Source organism: Cupressus sempervirens, chromosome 8 (assembly GCF_028749045.1).
Source record: "Cupressus sempervirens isolate cs-2001-9-10 chromosome 8, ASM2874904v1, whole genome shotgun sequence".
NCBI classification, from domain to species: Eukaryota; Viridiplantae; Streptophyta; class Pinopsida; order Cupressales; family Cupressaceae; genus Cupressus; species Cupressus sempervirens.
The window spans coordinates 656,800,837-656,818,714 of record NC_143125.1 but is presented as its reverse complement, the minus strand read 5'-3'; the positions used below and the strand labels follow the sequence as shown (position 1 = coordinate 656,818,714).

General features: G+C 33.7%; 1 pseudogene; it reads right to left on the bottom strand.

Moving 5' to 3' along the window:
* LOC149544150 (uncharacterized) overlaps positions 1-17,878 on the bottom strand; it is a 314,863-nt pseudogene that overhangs the window by 187,059 nt on the left and 109,926 nt on the right.

Below are 17,878 nucleotides of genomic sequence, written 5' to 3'. Positions count from 1 at the left end.
CAGTTAGCATAGAGGGAAATCCCCTATTTGCGAGTGGAAAGCAGTCCAAGAGCATAGGAGTCTTTAGGTAGACATAAAAGTCTTAGGCAGCTCCATGAAACTCATCATGCACAACATCATAGGTCGAGATGAAATCCCTTAGGAGGCATTCAAGTTTGAGGTATGGAGCTCTAGAAGGAGCAAAACATGATGAATAATAGACATGTGTACTAGCCAACACTTTAGAATAAATCTGAAATTTTCTTGCAAGAGAGGGAGGTTTGGTAATCCAATAGTCCAATTTCTAATTAATAAAAATTAATTAATAACTAAATAAATAATAGATTAATAACAATTGACAATCTAATTGGAAAATATATATTTTCAAAAAAAAAAATATATTATCATTGACAAGCTCAAAGGCATGAACTCCATCTCTCCAAGAGCTCTTGTTATTGAATGATCTAGACAATGTTAGTTAAATTTTATTTTCAAATAAATATAATTATTGTTAATTTCTTATCATGTTAGTAGATGTGTGGGGAGAAAGAGAAGGAAGAGAGATGACTTTATATTAGTGAAAGTGCTCATATATTACATCATTCATAATCCTTCATTATAACTATCATATTCTAGCATAAAGGATGGTGTTGATGCGGATACTACTTATTTTTACTAATGTTTAATAACCATCAATATTGAACTTGAGTGTTTTGTACATTCTAAGTAGGCTATGTTATATACTTCAACAAATTTGTCAAAATTTACATGCACATGTACTATAATTTTTTTATTATAATTAAAAATTTTAGATGCTTCAACTTATAGAAAAAATAAACCTCACAATAAAATAATTTTACTTAATTCAAATAAGTTCTTTTTAGATATTATCACTCTTTTAATTATAAGGGTCCAACATATTATGCACTCTCTTTTATGTAATTCATAACAAATTAAATTAGTAAATATCAATATATTTCTAGATTCGATTGGGTGTTCTATTAGAATCCAATAAACACATACAATTGAATCCAAAAATATATTGATATTTACTAATAACTTGTGAAAATTTGATACTATTAAGTTAAATTAGAATACTATTAAGTTAAATTAGAATATCCTTATTATGATCCATGATTGTACGTTATGGCGATTGATCCATCCATTTTCTCCAAATTCACTCGACCTTATGAACATTTTTTTTTCTCAACACCCTTCATCCTCAATCATATAGAATCTACTTTTGCTTTGTTCCTATCATACAAGCTAACTTTGTCTTTGTTTTCTAAGTTCAACTTGGAGAACATGTATGACATATATGTTGCATATTTACATGATGATACATTGTAGGTTACATTAAATTTATATGTATGCAATGATTATATCCTTTCATATCCAAATTCTTATGTTATGCATACATTTTGTTTCAATGCTACATATTTTTAGACATATAATCATTCTAGGATTCACATGTATCTCAAAGGAAAGATAGAAAAATTATAAATTTTGTATGCCAATTATATTTTCAATTTATTTTTGTGTTTTTTCTAAGGAGAATCCCTTGATAAATATATATATTGACAAATGCAATATCAATCCAAATGTCACACATATTTCATATTTAATTAACCCCAAACATTTTCTTTATGCACTCATATCTCAATAAAGTAGCATTCATTATACATTTATCAAATGATTATATGCATGCATATAATTTAAATCGATCCATTTTCGATGTTGTCATTAATGGACTGACCTTAGATTTATAGAATTGATCCACAAATATTGAAAATTAAATGTTCAAAATAATGTCCACTCATGCCAATTGCTTTCTTTAGAGGATGACTAATATAAATACATTTAATGCAATTCATTTTCTCATTTTATATCATTATGCACTCAAAAACCATCATTTACATTTAGCATTTGAATTGATATAATAGAATAAATCTAAAATTTAATAATCATTCTAGAAACATTTCCATAAGAATGAAGTTCTTGATTGTTCATCAAGAGAACATGCATTTGTATTGAGGAAAATAATAATTAAAAACATCATGGATTTTCCAAAAAAATTTAGCATTTGATCTTCATGATCTGCATAGTTTGTAGCCAAAAACAAAAAAAAATTTGAGAAAAAATTACTATAAATTTGTGAATCTTGAAAGGAAAAGTTTGGCTTTATTTTTTCTTTAATAAATTTTGTCTGGAGATCAACCTATCGCATAATAATATAATATATTGAATACAATTTAATGTACATACATTTAAAAATTGAATAATGATGAAAGCAGTTTGAAAATAGAGCTCCCTTTATGCCTAGTATTCTGCAGCCTTTCATTTAGTTTTACAAATCCTGTACATACAGATGGAATGCTCTTGATCAGGATATCCTCATCTCTCCACATATATAACAACAAAATGCGAAAAAATAAACATTAGACTTTAAGAGTTTTGATTACATTTAATACGAAATACAAGAAAAAAATCAAACATCTAAACATTATCTTATAAGAGTTTAACTATGTAATTGACAAGAAATGAATAATTAGGGACTAATGCTCAATCCTTGCTATGAAGGATTAGACTGAGATGCCATGAAGCACCAAAGAGTGTTTCCTTTGACTTCCAAAGCTGCTTTGAGGTGAATCTACCCTTCTCTTTAAGTCATTGAAAGGCATCCCCAAAAACTCCTTTTGTATATCGAAAATGTTCAGGTTGTACACCATAGAAAATGGGAATAATCTGAGCACAAGTTTTGGATTTCATAAATGCCAGCTCTCACAAGCACCACTTTGATTCTGCATAGTTCATTGAAAATATGGCTATATGAACCTTTCCTCTTTTCATTACTGTTTCTAGTACACCGGGCACGTTATCTCCCGATATAATGTGAAACTCTGAAATGTACTTTCTTCCACTTGCGAAGCTTTTTTGAGTTGTATTTGCCTTCTCTTTTGTATCGCTCAAATGCGTCAAAATAGTCTTCTTTCAAATATCTTACATCTTCAGGCTTAACTTGGTAGAATATGGGAACAATTCTACTAATTTTCCTTCTTCTGTGTATGAATGCCAGCTCTTCCAAACAGCGGTTGGATTGAGCATGCTACTTTGAAAATATGAAAAAAATGCAAGGAAGCACAATCGATTGTTGATTTTACTTGTTGATCCACCAATTGACGCTCTTTTGAATTCAGAAAAACCTTTAGTTACATGGCTGCATATTTAAGCTTTTCAGAGATCATGACTTCAGCTAGCATATGTTTGGCATGACTAATAAATACATCAGATGGTGCAGATTCTGCAACATGTGAAAAACTGCTACTAGTGTTGGAAGATGATGCCATGAAATTGGATTCGACGGTACAAAACAACAAAAGGGAAAAAGATGTAAATCTAAAAGAATAAAGGGATTCTTGTTATTCATCAGGCGAAAAGAAATCCAAAACATACAAAAAGCTTAGAGGTGCATGTAGCGCAACAGAGAAATGTGAAGGAAGCCAGGCAGAACTAACAGAGAACCGTGAAGGGATACGATGTAATTAAATAAGAATAATAAAAGTGGCTCATTGCAGACAAAGGAGAAAGGAAGTTAGCACACAGGAACTTTCAATCAATCTTTTTGAAATTGTCTCTTTTCGTATCACTTTCCGTGAAGCGAAGAAATGATAGTGATCCAAGACAAAGAGTGGCTGAAACCATTCATTGCTGACCAGTCTTTGCATAAGTAACAATGCGGAAGATCCACAGAAGTATCATCTGGTAAGCACTTCTAAATTCATAGACTTCCAGCCGATAATCTAGAATTGTCGACCATCTAGAACTCTATGCCAAATCCGCTTTTTTCATAAATATATAGAACTTCGAAGACTTCCAGCAATAGAATTACAGACCATCTAGAACTCTTTCTATATATAATTCATTTTTTTGAGTGGTTGTATTGTTTCATATATTCAATTGTCATATTTTGTACATGAAACTTTCAGCAATGTACCTTAGTGTGCAATGGGTACATGTGTAGATACGAGACCTCAATTAAACAAAAATTTGACCTTACTTTTGTATATATACATGCAATATATTTAAATATGTACATTTTCATATTTCTTTCTCCTACATCTTCCTCTATCTCATTAACTCTCCATCACTATCCATCCCTTATCTCTTCATCTCGACCTCCTTAAATATCACTTTCTATCTTTATCTTTACATCACTCCCTATCTCAATGTGCCTTCTTTATATATTTATATCTTCCATTCCTCTTTCTCTAAATTCCCCTCCCTCTCATATCCTCTCCATGTCCCTCTTCTTTATCTTAGCATCTCTCCTCCTCTCGATCATCATCCCTTTGGCCCCTTCAGCAATATTGTAGTTTTTGTCAACACCAACTCAAGTTTAGGAAGATGTATCATTTGATGCCAAGGTCAAAGCTTAGATTCGTATAACCTTTCGGGCTAATTTTGTAGATAATAGTAATTGAATAATAAATAATAGTAAATAAATAATAAATAATCTAGGCTTAGAACTCAACAATTATTAACATGTCTAACTCAATTAAAAAATAAAACAATCAGCAACCAAGAAAGCTAAAAAATGATCAACTATTAGTAAATGAACATGCATTATCTACACATCATCATTTTCTTGAATTTTTAAAAATAATAATTGAAAAGTATCTATGACAAAACTAGTAGTAGGGGGTCTCCTCTCTTCTCCTACTTAAGGTGCCCACTTCAAGGTTGCTTAGGAATTATGCAACGGAGTCGTCTAACTAGCCCCATCATTCAGGATGGGTTGGATGTGCCCCCCCCATGCCATGCCATGCAATTGCATCTACGGGCCCCTGTTGCACTTTCTTAAGCGAGTAGCTATTAGACAGTAAAGGCACGAAGAGATGTGTGGGAATTTTTTTGAAATAAACGTTCAAAATAGTGAATATTTTTTATATGTGCATGTGATTATTTATAAATTTTAAATGTTTAGTTTTAATAGATGATGCCGCTCTATCCATAACCGTGGGGCTGGATAGATGACGTCACTCATCCATGGCATGGCATGGCAAGTGTCGGCCCCGTCGTCCAAGTGCATTTGCATTGGAAGCACAAACATTTATTTATTTATTCATAGTGCTTCTTTTTATGTTTGATTCAATTTTGGTTAAGTTAAATTTATTAATAGTTTTATTTATTAATAGCTAGATTTATTTTTAGTTCGAGTTGTTAATATTTTCAATTAAATAGTGTTTAATAATACTACATTTAAAAGTTAGATTTACATTTTAATGCTACATAAATATATTATATTTTTAGTTACTATAAATAAGATTTTGTTTAGTATATCATAATAAAAATAGTTAGAGTTTTAATATTTTTTCTATTAGATATAAGAGTTACAAAAAGGAGGAGAACCAAAAAGGTCACCACGAGAGAAAACAAGGAGGCCAAGCCTCACCACAGAGAATCAGAGACCGCTGTACATCAGGTCAGAAAAACAACAGAAGAGAAGAGGAATAGTTTAGCTAAGAACATCATAGGGCGTATCCACCCACGTTGTCCAACCTAAGGGGCCCTCCATTCAAACAATTGTTTTGTGCTCTTGAATCTGAATTGGCATGAATAATTCCTCTTTTTTGGCATACCCTTTCTCTTTGATCTCCCTGGTCAGCCTATTATAATCATGCACGAAAACTTATTTATGACTCTATTGAATTAGAATTAGAATTTTTTTTATTTTAAATATTAAATATTAAATATTTATTTTATTTCTTAGATTTTAATAATGACTCTATTGAATTAGAATTTTAAAATTAATTAATTAATAGAGTTAATATCACTCTATAATTGTTTCATTATATTACTAACTCTATTATATTACTTCATTTAAAAAATCTTTGTTAAAGGAAAATAAATGATAAATTTTATGATTAACACTAAAAAATTTATTTTAGGTCCATTTAGTTTTTTTTTTTTAAATTATATTTTTCACCATTGATAATTAACTATATTTTTACTTAAGTTATGATAATATTTTAAAATTTTTACTAAGTGCGAACTTTTATTTTTAACTAGATTAATCCGAAAACTTATTATCTAATTAATATTGTGTATCATAGTTATGTTGAATTATATTAAACTAATACGTATTCATTTAAATTTACTAACATTAAAGAAAATCAAAATATAGATTTATTATGTAAATAATATGTATTAAAAAAATAAATCTACATATATATTGAATATTTTAATGATATATATTAAACTTAATCAATACATAATAATAAAAGTATACATAATAAACATTATCAGTTCAATATAATAATAAAATAAGTAGATCACCAAAGGAGGAGAACCAAAAAGGTCACCACGAGAGAAAACAAGGAGGCCAAGCCCTACCACAGAGAATTAGAGACCGCTGTACATCAAGTCAGAAAAACAACAGAAGAGAAGAGGAACAGTCTAGCTAAGAACATCATAGGGTGTATCCACCCACGCTATCCAACCTAAGGGGCCCTCCATTCAAACAATTCTTTTGTGCTCTTGAATTTGCATCAGCATGAATAATTCCTCTTTTCTGGCATGCCCTTTCTCTTTGATCTCCCTGGTCAGCCTATTACAAGCATGCGCAAAAATTGCAAGTCATCTAAAGTTCTATGGCATTGGTACCCATCATGTAGGAACCTTCTCAATTTCTCCTGCTCAATCAACATGGTAGCTTGCACTTGCAAGTAGATTTTAAATTAAATAGTGTTTAATAATATTATATTTAAAAGTGACATTTACATTTTAACTCTACATAAATATATTATATTTTTAGTTACTATAAATAATATTTTTTTTAGTATATCATAATAAAAATTAAGTTACATTTATAGTTAAACTTATATAGATTTTTTTAGTATATATATATATATATATATATAATCTTGATTTACTAATTAATATTTTTAAAATTATTAAAATTATAAAAGATTAAAATATTAATATATAAATTAATTTAGTAAAAAATGAAATGCTTATATTAATAAAATTTTTAAAAATATATCATAATAAAATATTTATCTAATTAGATGTATGTAGACTTTCATTTTTAACTAAATTAATTCAAAATCTTATTATCTTATTGTTTTTTATATATGTATTATTATTTATAACTTAAAGTGTTGTTTAGAATTGAATGTTAAACATTAAATTTTGTCAAATGATATTTCCTTCAATTTTTATGTTAAATATTATTTTCCTTATTAAATTTGTAACAAAATAATATTTTCTTATGAAATATTAAATATTTATTTTATTTCTAAGATTTTAATAGTGACTCTATTGAATTAGAATTTTAAAATTAATTAATTAATAGAGTTAATATCACTCTATAATTGTTTCATTATATTACTAACTCTATTATATTACTTCATTTAAAAAATCTTTGTTAAAGGAAAATAAATGATAAATTTTATGATTAACACTAAAAAAATTATTTTAGGTCCATTTAGTTTTTTTTTTTAAATTTGATTTTTCACCATAGGCACTTAACTATATTTTTATTTAAGTTATGATAATTTTTAAAAAATTTTACTAAGTGTGAACTTTTATTTTTAACTAGATTAATCCGAAAACTTATTATCTAATTAATATTGTGTATCATAGTTATGTTGAATTATATTAAACTAATTCGTATTCATTTAAATTTACTAACATTAATGAAAATTAAATTTAATTAACATGAAAATTAAAATATAGATTTATTATGTAAATAATATGTATTAAACAAATAAATCTACATATATATTGAATATTTTAATGATATATATTAAACTTAAACAATACACAATAATAAAAATATACATAATAAACATTACCAGTTCAATATAATAATAAAATAAAAATATTAAAGCTATACATTTAAAATTTATAACTAATCACATACATATATACAAAATATTATTCACTATTTTGACACTAAAAAGAGAAAAAATTTATGAACCTTTATTTGAAAAAACATTCCAGATGTCGACATCTCTTAATGCCTTTACCGTGTGATGGCCACTCGCTTGGACAAAGTGCAACTGGGGCTCGCGGATGATGCAATGGCATGGCATGGAGGGGCGTGCATCCAGCCCATCCCGAACAATCGGGTTGGGTAGACGACGCCGAAATTGAGTTCTTTTTTTCCCACTTTGATGAAATTTTTAATCTACCCAACGAATATGTAGTTATCTATAAAAGGTTGTCTATATAGCAATGTATTTGCACTTGATTTGACTAACGTTTAAAGATATTGAAATAATTATTTTGTTAAAATAAAAAAATACACAATCAGAATAATTTAGCAAACGTGTTTTCATTTAGCCACTCGGTAATTAGATGTAATTAGATGTTTTCCCTAAATTCGGTGGAACAACAAGCGAGACACCAACAACTATGAAATGGGATTCCACAGACGAAAATTCTTCTGCGCCTTCTGCTTCTGTTCAGAGATGCTTCCGCATTTCTCCCGCGTGGTTTCCTTCCCAATTTAGGTTGGAAGGCGCGCAATCGACGCGTTCGACTCCACATTACAACTAGAGCACTTCTTTCACGCGTTTATTTTACCTCAACTTTTTTATTTGGTCCATCTTATCTCAACAAGAAGATGAACAACCCTTCTAGTTTTGTCCTTCAATTCTGTTTCTGTTGTCTTGTTTCATCAAATCTGATTTCATGGCATCTACTTCCAACACTAGCAGTGGCCAAGAGCTCGAAGAAATAGCCCCATCTACATTTAATTTTGGTGGATCCACAATATCAAAGTTGTAAGAAGGCCATAGGAGTACGAAAAGTCAAATAAAACTTCAGCTATCCTCAACTAGTCACTCTAACTCTTTTAGTCAGACTCTGTCATGCTTCTTCATTTCTTCGTTTGTTCTGCAGTGTTACCTCAGCAAGTACATGCAGTCTACGCGTCTAGTCCAACATTTATTTCTAATTACTTATCCCTCTCTTGCTCTTTTATATGCACCGCTCCTTTTCTCTTTGAACGCCTCTTTTTTTCAACCTTTGTCATGTTCGCTTAAATCTAATTTCATGGCATCTTCTTCTAATCCGCACAGTGGTGTTCCGTTAAATTGCCAACACGTTGAAGAATTTCCATCATCCACATCTGCTTCTTGTGCATCCACCATGCTTGTGAAAGATTTCCCGCGTTATGATGTATTTATCAATCATTTTAAACATTCTCTGGGCGTAGCAATTTATAAAGAGCTTGATGCGTTCGGACTGAAGATTTTTCTAAATTCAGAAGAGCTCGATTTGCAGGATGAAGAAGTAGAAGCAACTTTTAAGAGTGCCTGGCTTTACATTCCAATATTTTTAGAGGGCTATCCACAATCCGACCGGTGCTTAGAAGAGCTATCATCCATGCACAACAGGGGTAAATTAGGCACTAAAATTGTTCCTATTCTCTGGCATGTTAAGACTGATGATGTACGCTATGTAAAAGGAGGCTACGTATTTGACCCAAACAAGCTTGAACGCGACTCTGAGAAACTGGAGGATTGGAGGAAAGCGCTTTACAGCGTTTCACATTATGTAGGTCTGGTCGTTGAGAGCAAGGAGTAAGTACTAAGAACCCATCTCTCCACCAGATGCACTCAGCATTTACTAATCGATTCATTCTTTTATCTTGAGGCTCATAGACTTCAGTTATCCATATAACTTGTGATGTTTACTCTGTTTTCTTCGTTGTCGAATGTGTCCAGGGACGAAGACATGCTGCTGAAGACAATTACAGAGTGGGTAGCGAAAGAGGGAAAAATGTGTCAAGAATTTGTAGGTCCAGTTAAGACTAGTTCAAGCATCCAACAACAGGGAGAAGAATTTGCAGCAACTACATCTACTTCAGGTGGATCGATAATGCTTGTGAGAAAGGTTAAGTATGATGTATTTATTAACCATCGGGGTCCTGATGTCAGACGTACACTCGCCACAGCTATCTATAAAATGCTCACAGGAATGGGACTGAAGGTTTTTCTTGATTCAGAAGAGCTTAAGTGGGGGGGTCACTTTCCTAGTGTACTGGAGCAAGTAATAAAGAGTACCTTGCTTAACATAGCTATATTTTCAGAGGACTATGCAATGTCCAAGTGGTGTTTGCGAGAGCTTTCGTTGATTAGCGGAAGAGAAGGCAGTAAGTTTGTTCCCATTTATTACCATGTCTTTCCGTATGAATTGAGATATATTGGAAAGGGAAGCAATGGTAAGGCATTTGGGTGGCACCAAGACAAGGGTAGATATAACCCAGAGAAGCTGGAGGAGTGGAAGGAAGCACTTCGCGATGCTTCATTTTGTGCGGGTCATATCGTCAATAGCAAAGAGTAAGTACTGATTACTCCAATCAAGGCAGTTAACCCAAGTTCTTGTTGATACATTCTTTGCATGTTTCCTTCCTCATTTTCAAGCTCACAGACTTTTTAAATCGATATCTTAAAATCTGAAGTTTATTATGTTTCCTTTGCTATTGCATATCTCAGCGACGAGGACATGCTCCTGAAGAAGATGACGGATTTGGTAACAAAGGAAGCTAAAGAGGCTCAAGAATTCAAATTAGGTAGCACTCCTCCAATCATTCACCCACAGGGTAAATTGGCATTTCTTTGTGGTAAAATATACGCAAGGCCTATGAGAGATGTCCGTTACGACGTACACATTAATCATCGTGGTCCATATGTTAAGTGTTCATTGGCCCTAGCTATCCATAACAAGCTTAAGAACATGGGACTGAAGGTGTTTCTAGATTCAGAAGAGGTTAGATTGGGGGATCACATCGTTGGTGTAAGAGAAGAAGCAATAAGCAGTGCTAAGATTCATATTGCTATATTTTCCATGAACTATGTAGAATCCCCTTGGTGATTGTCAGAGCTGACACTTATCCTATAGACAAGCACTAGAATTGTTCCTATTGACCCTGTGGATGTCCGATATGCTAAAGGGGTCTATGCTCATGCATTTAATAAGCATGTAGAGATGGGAAGATATGCCTCGAAAAGGATTTTGGAGTGGAAGAAGGCGCTTTACAATGTGTCATTTAATGTAGGCCACATCATTAAGAGAAAGGAGTGAGTACTAATTGCTTGACCTTTTATTTATCAATGCATCCTTTGCAATTTTCTTTTATATTTTATCAGAATAAAGTCAACTATTACAGCCTGATTCTCATTCAATGTTGTGTTTGCATTTATAGCGACGAAAACATGATGCTCGAGCATATCGCTGATCGTGTGGGGACAAAGGTTAGAGAAGTATCACCGGTGGTCGCAGAACGTCCGTTGAGCGATGTAGACGGAGTTGTATAGGACTCTGAATTGAGGACAAAATTCTAAATGTAAATAATTGTACAATAACTATTCAAGTAATTGATATATTCCACATAGATATTAAAGTAGTGAGTAATGTGACACGATGCCTTCCGCGTCACCCTGTAGATGTTGTTTTGAGAGGTGCATAAAAATTGTGGATAAGACATTGTTATTTGACTAGTGGTCCAGTAGATTCTGGATGCTTCTACGCTTGTTCAGGCTACGGTTTCTAACGGTTTAGGCAATTTTCAAGGCATTTCTATGCCCAAAGAAATGTAATAGTACAATAAGATTTTCAAGGCCCCATTGCTAGTGAGATCCCAAATGACCCAGTTAGCATAGAGGGAAATCCCCTATTTGCGAGTGGAAAGCAGTCCAAGAGCATAGGAGTCTTTAGGTAGACATAAAAGTCCTAGGTAGCTAGATGAAACTCATGATGCACAACATTAGAGGTCCAGATGAAATCCCTTAGGAGGCATTCAAGTTTGAGGTATGGAGCTCTGGAAGGAGCAAAACATTATAAATAATAGACATGTGTACCAACCAACACTTTAGAATAAATCTAAAATTTTCTTGCAAGAGAGGGAGGTTTGGCAATCCAATAGTCTAATTTCTTCTCAATTTGTGCCAAGAAAACATTCCACAACTCCACAGGGGAAGCTTAAAAGGAGAAAGGTATGCCAAAAAATTGAAAGATTTTGCCATGCTAAACTCATTTCCACCCATAACCCTACAACCATTGAGGGCTTGACAAGAAGGATTGTCTATAGCAAAGGGTCTGGTTCAATTAAATAGTAGACCTAAAGGAAAGGCAAAAAGTATTGAAGTATTGTAAAGCGTTGGCAATATTATCTTCATCCTCCAGGAGGGTGAGAAAGGAGTCATCTGCAAAATGGGCATTCACAAGCTACATAGAGTTATTTGGGAGAGTTATGCCACACACAAGACCCCGAGAGATAGTGTTGGCAAGAAGATAGCCTAACCCTTCGATCGCCAAAACATAAATAGAACGCCCTAAAGGAAAACCTCAATGGATAGATTTGTAGATCTTGAAAGCTTCATACTGCTGGCCATTTATGGTAATACCAGTAGAGGCATCACCAAAAAGCATCTAAACTGATTTATTAATAGCTAGATTTATTTTTAGTTAGAGTTATTAATATTTGAAATTAAATAGTGTTTAATAATACTATATTTAAAAGTTACATTTACATTTTAACTCTACATAAATATATTATATTTTTAGTTACTATAAATAATATATTTTTTAGTATATCATAATAAAAATTAAGTTAGATTTATAGTTAAACTTATATAGATTTTTTTAGTATATATATAATCTCGATTTACTAATTAATATTTTTAAAATTATTAAAATGATAAATGATTAAAATATTAATATATAAATTAGTTTAGTAAAAAATAAAATGCTTATATTAATAAAATTTTAAAAAATATATCATAATAAAATATTTATCTAATTAGATGTATGTAGAATTTCATTTTTAACTAAACTAATTCAAAATCATATTATCTTATTGTTTTTTATATATGTATTATTATTTATAACTTAAAGTGTTGTTTAGAATTGAATGTTAAATATTAAATTTTGTCAAATGATATTTCCTTCAAACCTAGCCTTGTATTTCTCGATGCTACCATCTACACCGTGCTTTATCTTATAGATCCAGCGTGATCCAACTACAACCCTATCTGTTGGTCTAGGTACTACCTCCCACACATCATTCTGCATTATTGAAGAATATTCCTCAACCATAGCATCTCGCCATACCTGATGTTCTACAGCTTCCTGATAGCTAGAAGGCTCACTATCTACCAACTGACTAACTAATGCCACATAGTCATTGAACTTGGCTGGTTGTCTTCGATGTCTAGTACTCTTCCTAGGAGCTGCCACAAACTCCTAAGTATCCCTTTGTGTATCTGGAACCTCATGGTTCCTACTGCCAACTATAAAGGATGAAATGTCAACCTCTAAGTCTTGTAGATGCATTTCCTGTTGCACCCGTTGCTCCATACTCTATGAATCTTCACTAACTAAGTCTACACTCGTACTGGTAACTGTACTTGAGCTTTGCTGCCCTTGACTTGGTCTTGGAGCTTCTGTTGGCTGCTCACTTTGATCATCTGCTGGCAAATCTCTGGATCTCTTGAATGCCTTGTCCTCCATGAACTTGACATCCTGTCTAACAATAATTCTTTTAGTCCCCGAGATGAAAATCCTATATGCCTTTGAGGTCTCACTGTACCCATCAAAGTACCCCCTCTTTGTAGTCTGATCTAACTTTGTACGTGTATCTCCAGGAATCTGACAATATGCCAAACTCTTGAATATCTTGGAGTGACTAACATCTGGCTTCTTCCCTGTAAAAGCCTCCTCTAGTGTCATCTTCCCTAGCACCTTGTGTGGAACTCTATTCTAAGTGTAGACTGATGTATTACATGCCTCTACCCATAAGTAATGGGGCATGTCCTAGTCATGTAGCATAGCTCTTGTTGCCTTCGATATAGAACGATTCTTCCTCTCAGCAACTCCATTCTGCTGTGGATTGTAAGGAACAATCCATTCTCTCTTGATTCCTTCTCTTGTGCAGAAATCCTGGAAGACATTTCCTTTGTACTCGCCTCCATTGTCTAACTGAAGAACCTTTATCTTCTTTCTTGTCGAGTTCTCCACAAGAGCCTTGAACTCTTGGAATCGATTGAAAACCTCATCCTTAGTCTTCAAGAAGTATATCCAGGTCTTTCTAGAGAAATTATCAATAAAAGTAACATAGTACTCATATCCTCTGAGAGATTTTGTCGACATTGGTCCACGAACATTTGAATGTACTAGATCAAGAACACCCTTAGATCTGGTGTCACTCCTTGGAAAAGATGCTTTCGCAAACTTTTCCAACACACATCCCTTACATACATCGTCATGCTCTGTGCTCACCTTTGGAACACCTGTCATGATCTCACGAAGCAATCTAAGTGCTCCATGATGAATATGGCCCATCCTCCTATGCCATAGCTCTCCAAGATCTCTAGGATTACTATTTCTCATAAATGCCTTAGGAGTACCAAACTGCAATCTATAAAGGTGACCACTCCTAACTCCAATAGTTATGGGTGATTTCCAATCCTTGTGCTTAATCAACACATGTGTCCCTCTAAAGAGTACATTATACCCCCTATCCCGAAGAACAGATACAGAAATCAAATTCATACCTAAGCCTGGCACATATAACACATCATGAAGAAGAATTATATTTCCATTCTCCCTCTGAAATTGAACAGTCCCTTTCCCAACAGGGTTGGGTTTGGACAAGTTTCCCATAGAAATCTGGATGTTGGTGTCCTCCTCCTTGTAACTGGAGAAGTACTCTCTAACTCCTGTCATATATACCAAAAACATTGTGAGGTTGAGCTAACCATACAAGCTATGAGTGCAAACTCATCTTCCATTCTGCTAGAGAGTTCTTCTGCACTTGCTGAAGCTGCCACCTACTTCTTACCCTTTTTCCTCTTTGGGCAATCACTAACATAGTGGCCAAACTCGTGACATCCAAAGCACTTGACCTTAGAAAGGTCCTTCTTCTTCTTTTCACTTTGTGAATTTGATCCTTTGCTAGATCCCTTCTTTTCTTTCCATTTACCTGCTAGGGCAACGCTCTCTTGTTCCACCTCATTTTTTTGACTCTTGTTGGCCCCATTGACAAGACTTAGTCTAAACTCCTCCTGAGTGAAATCAGTCCATAATCGATCCCAACTCGGTAAAGTATCTCATCCACTGACAACTTGAACAAAGACACTCCATTGTTTTGTAAACCCTTTTAGGGCTATTCTCACTAGCTCATCATCACTAGGGCTATCTCCAATAGCTGTTAACTCATCCTTGACAAGTCTGAGCCTGGTGAGGTAACTTGTGATATCTTCTCCCTGATTCATCCATGTATTCTTTAGCTTCTCTCTGAGAATCAACTTCCTATTGGTGGTAGCATTTTGGTACAGATTTACAATGGCATCCCACATCTTCTTTGCTGTATCTAGCTCTGAGATATGTGGAACAATATGATCCTTGACACCATCAAGGATAATCCTCCTCACTTTGGCATCGTCCTTCCTATATGTTGCAAGCTGTGTTGCATCCGTTGGTACAGGTACACCACTGGTAGCATAATCCTTGATACCATTCTCTTCCAACAATAAAGAAATTCTGGCCTTCTCGACACAAAAATTTGAGGCACCATCCAATCTATCCTGATCTCTCAAACCAACTCAAGCCATCTCAAGGGTTTAAAGCAATAATAAATCTAAAGAGATCAAAATTTCTTTCCTAGGGCAAAACTCTTCTACCCTTAACAATGCTCTGATACCATGTGAAAAATCAAACTATTGCAGTCACTGATTATTAATCTCCTACCATAAATGATTATTAAACTACTGAAAACAAATTTCCAGCTAATATTGAAAAATAACACAACTGCAACTTCACTTATAAAATACGGAAAGAAATGCGCAACACAATATTTTCGGACAAATTGTCCCTGGAAAAACCCCTAAGGGAAAACCAATTCTACAGATGAGGAATTATATTAAACTTCAACAAATCAAGAGATACAAAAATTCCTTGCCTCTCACTGGCAGAACTCTGACAACCTCCTAATTTATCCCGCTGATATTCCTCACTACTATCCCTGCGCTAACATTGCGCCCTTGCTAACACTGCAAGATTGTTTGCTAACACTACAAACTGCTTCTCCAAACTTCTTCCTCCAAATGACCCAATGACCCCTTTTTATACTACTCTTGTTGGTAAACCAACGACCAAGATTAAATCAAACCAACGGTTGAGATTAAGACAACTGGACCGCCAATAATAGAATTGGTTGCAAAGTGTCCAAAAGCGAATCACTAAAATTAGTAAATAATAACCATTTACTAATTTTTGGCAAGTGGACAAATAGTTGTCCAAACCACCCATAAATACAACTGCTATTCATAGATAATGACAAACAGCTATCCAAGCTACCCATAAATACTACTACTATTTTTGGGTCAGAAATAACAGCTGTCAAACTAACAATAATTAACATTTCTTTGTGGTAAAATATACGCAAGGCCTATGAGAGATGTTCATTACAACATACACATTAATCATCGCAGTCCTGATGTTAAGCATTCATTGGCCCTAGCTATCCATAACAAGCCTAAGGACATGGGACTGAAGGTGTTTTTAGATTCAGAAGAGGTTAGATTGGGGGATCACATCACTGGTGTAATAGAAGAAGAAATAAGGAGTGCTAAGATTCATATTGCTATATTTTCCATGAACAATACAAAACCTCTTTGGTGTTTGTCAGAGCTAACACTTATGCTATAGACAGGCACTAGAATTGTTCCTATTTTCTACTATGTTGACCCCGTGGATGTTTGATATGCTAAAGGGGTCTATGCTCATGCATTTGACAAGCATGTAGAGATGGGAAGATATGCCTTGAAAAATATTTTGGAGTGGAAGAAGGCACTTTACAATGTGTCATTTAATGTTGGCCACATCGTTAAGAGCAAGGAGTGAGTACTAATTGCTTGACCTTTTATTTATCAATGCATCCTTTGCAATTTTCTTTTATATTTTACCAGAATAAAGTCAATTGTTATAGCCTGATTCTTATTCAATGTTGTGTTTGCATTTATAGGGATGAAAACACGATGCTCGAGCATATCACTCATCGTGTGGGGATAGAGGTTAGAGAAGTACCACCAGTGGCCGCAGAACGTCTGGTGAGCGATGTAGATGGAGTTGTATAGGACTCTGAATTGAGGACAAAATTCTAAATGTAAATAATTATACAACAACTATTCAAGTAATTGATATATTCCACACAAATATTAAAGTAGTGAGTAATGTGACACAATGACTTTCGCGTCACCCTGTAGATGTTCTTTTGAGAGGTGCATAAAAATTGTGGATAAGACATTGTTATTTGACTAGTGGTCCAGTAGATTCTGGATGCTTCTACGCTTCTTCAGGCCGTGGTTTCTGACAGTTTAGTAAATTTTCAAGGCATTTCTGTGCCCAAATAAATGTAATAGCACAATAAGATTTTCAAGGCCCCATTGCTAGTGAGATCCCAAATGACCCACTTAGCATAGAGGGAAATCCCCTATTTGGGAGTGGAAAGCAGTCCAAGAGCATAGGAGTCTTTGGGTAGACATAAAAGTCCTAGGCAACTCCATGAAACTCATGATGCACAACATCGGAGGTCTAGATGAAATCACTTAGGAGGCATTCAAGTTTGAGGTATGAAGCTCTGGAAGGAGCCAAACATGATGAATAATAGACATGTGTAGCAGCCAACACTTTAGAATAAATCTAAAATTTTCTTGCAAGAGAGAGAGGTTTGGTAATCCAATAGTCCAATTTCTTCTCAATTTGTTCCAAGAAAACATTCCATAACTCCACAGGGGAAGCTTAAAAAGAGAAAGGAATGCCCGAAAATTGAAAGATTTTTCCATGCTAAACTCATTTCCACCCATAACCCTACAATAATTGAGGCCTT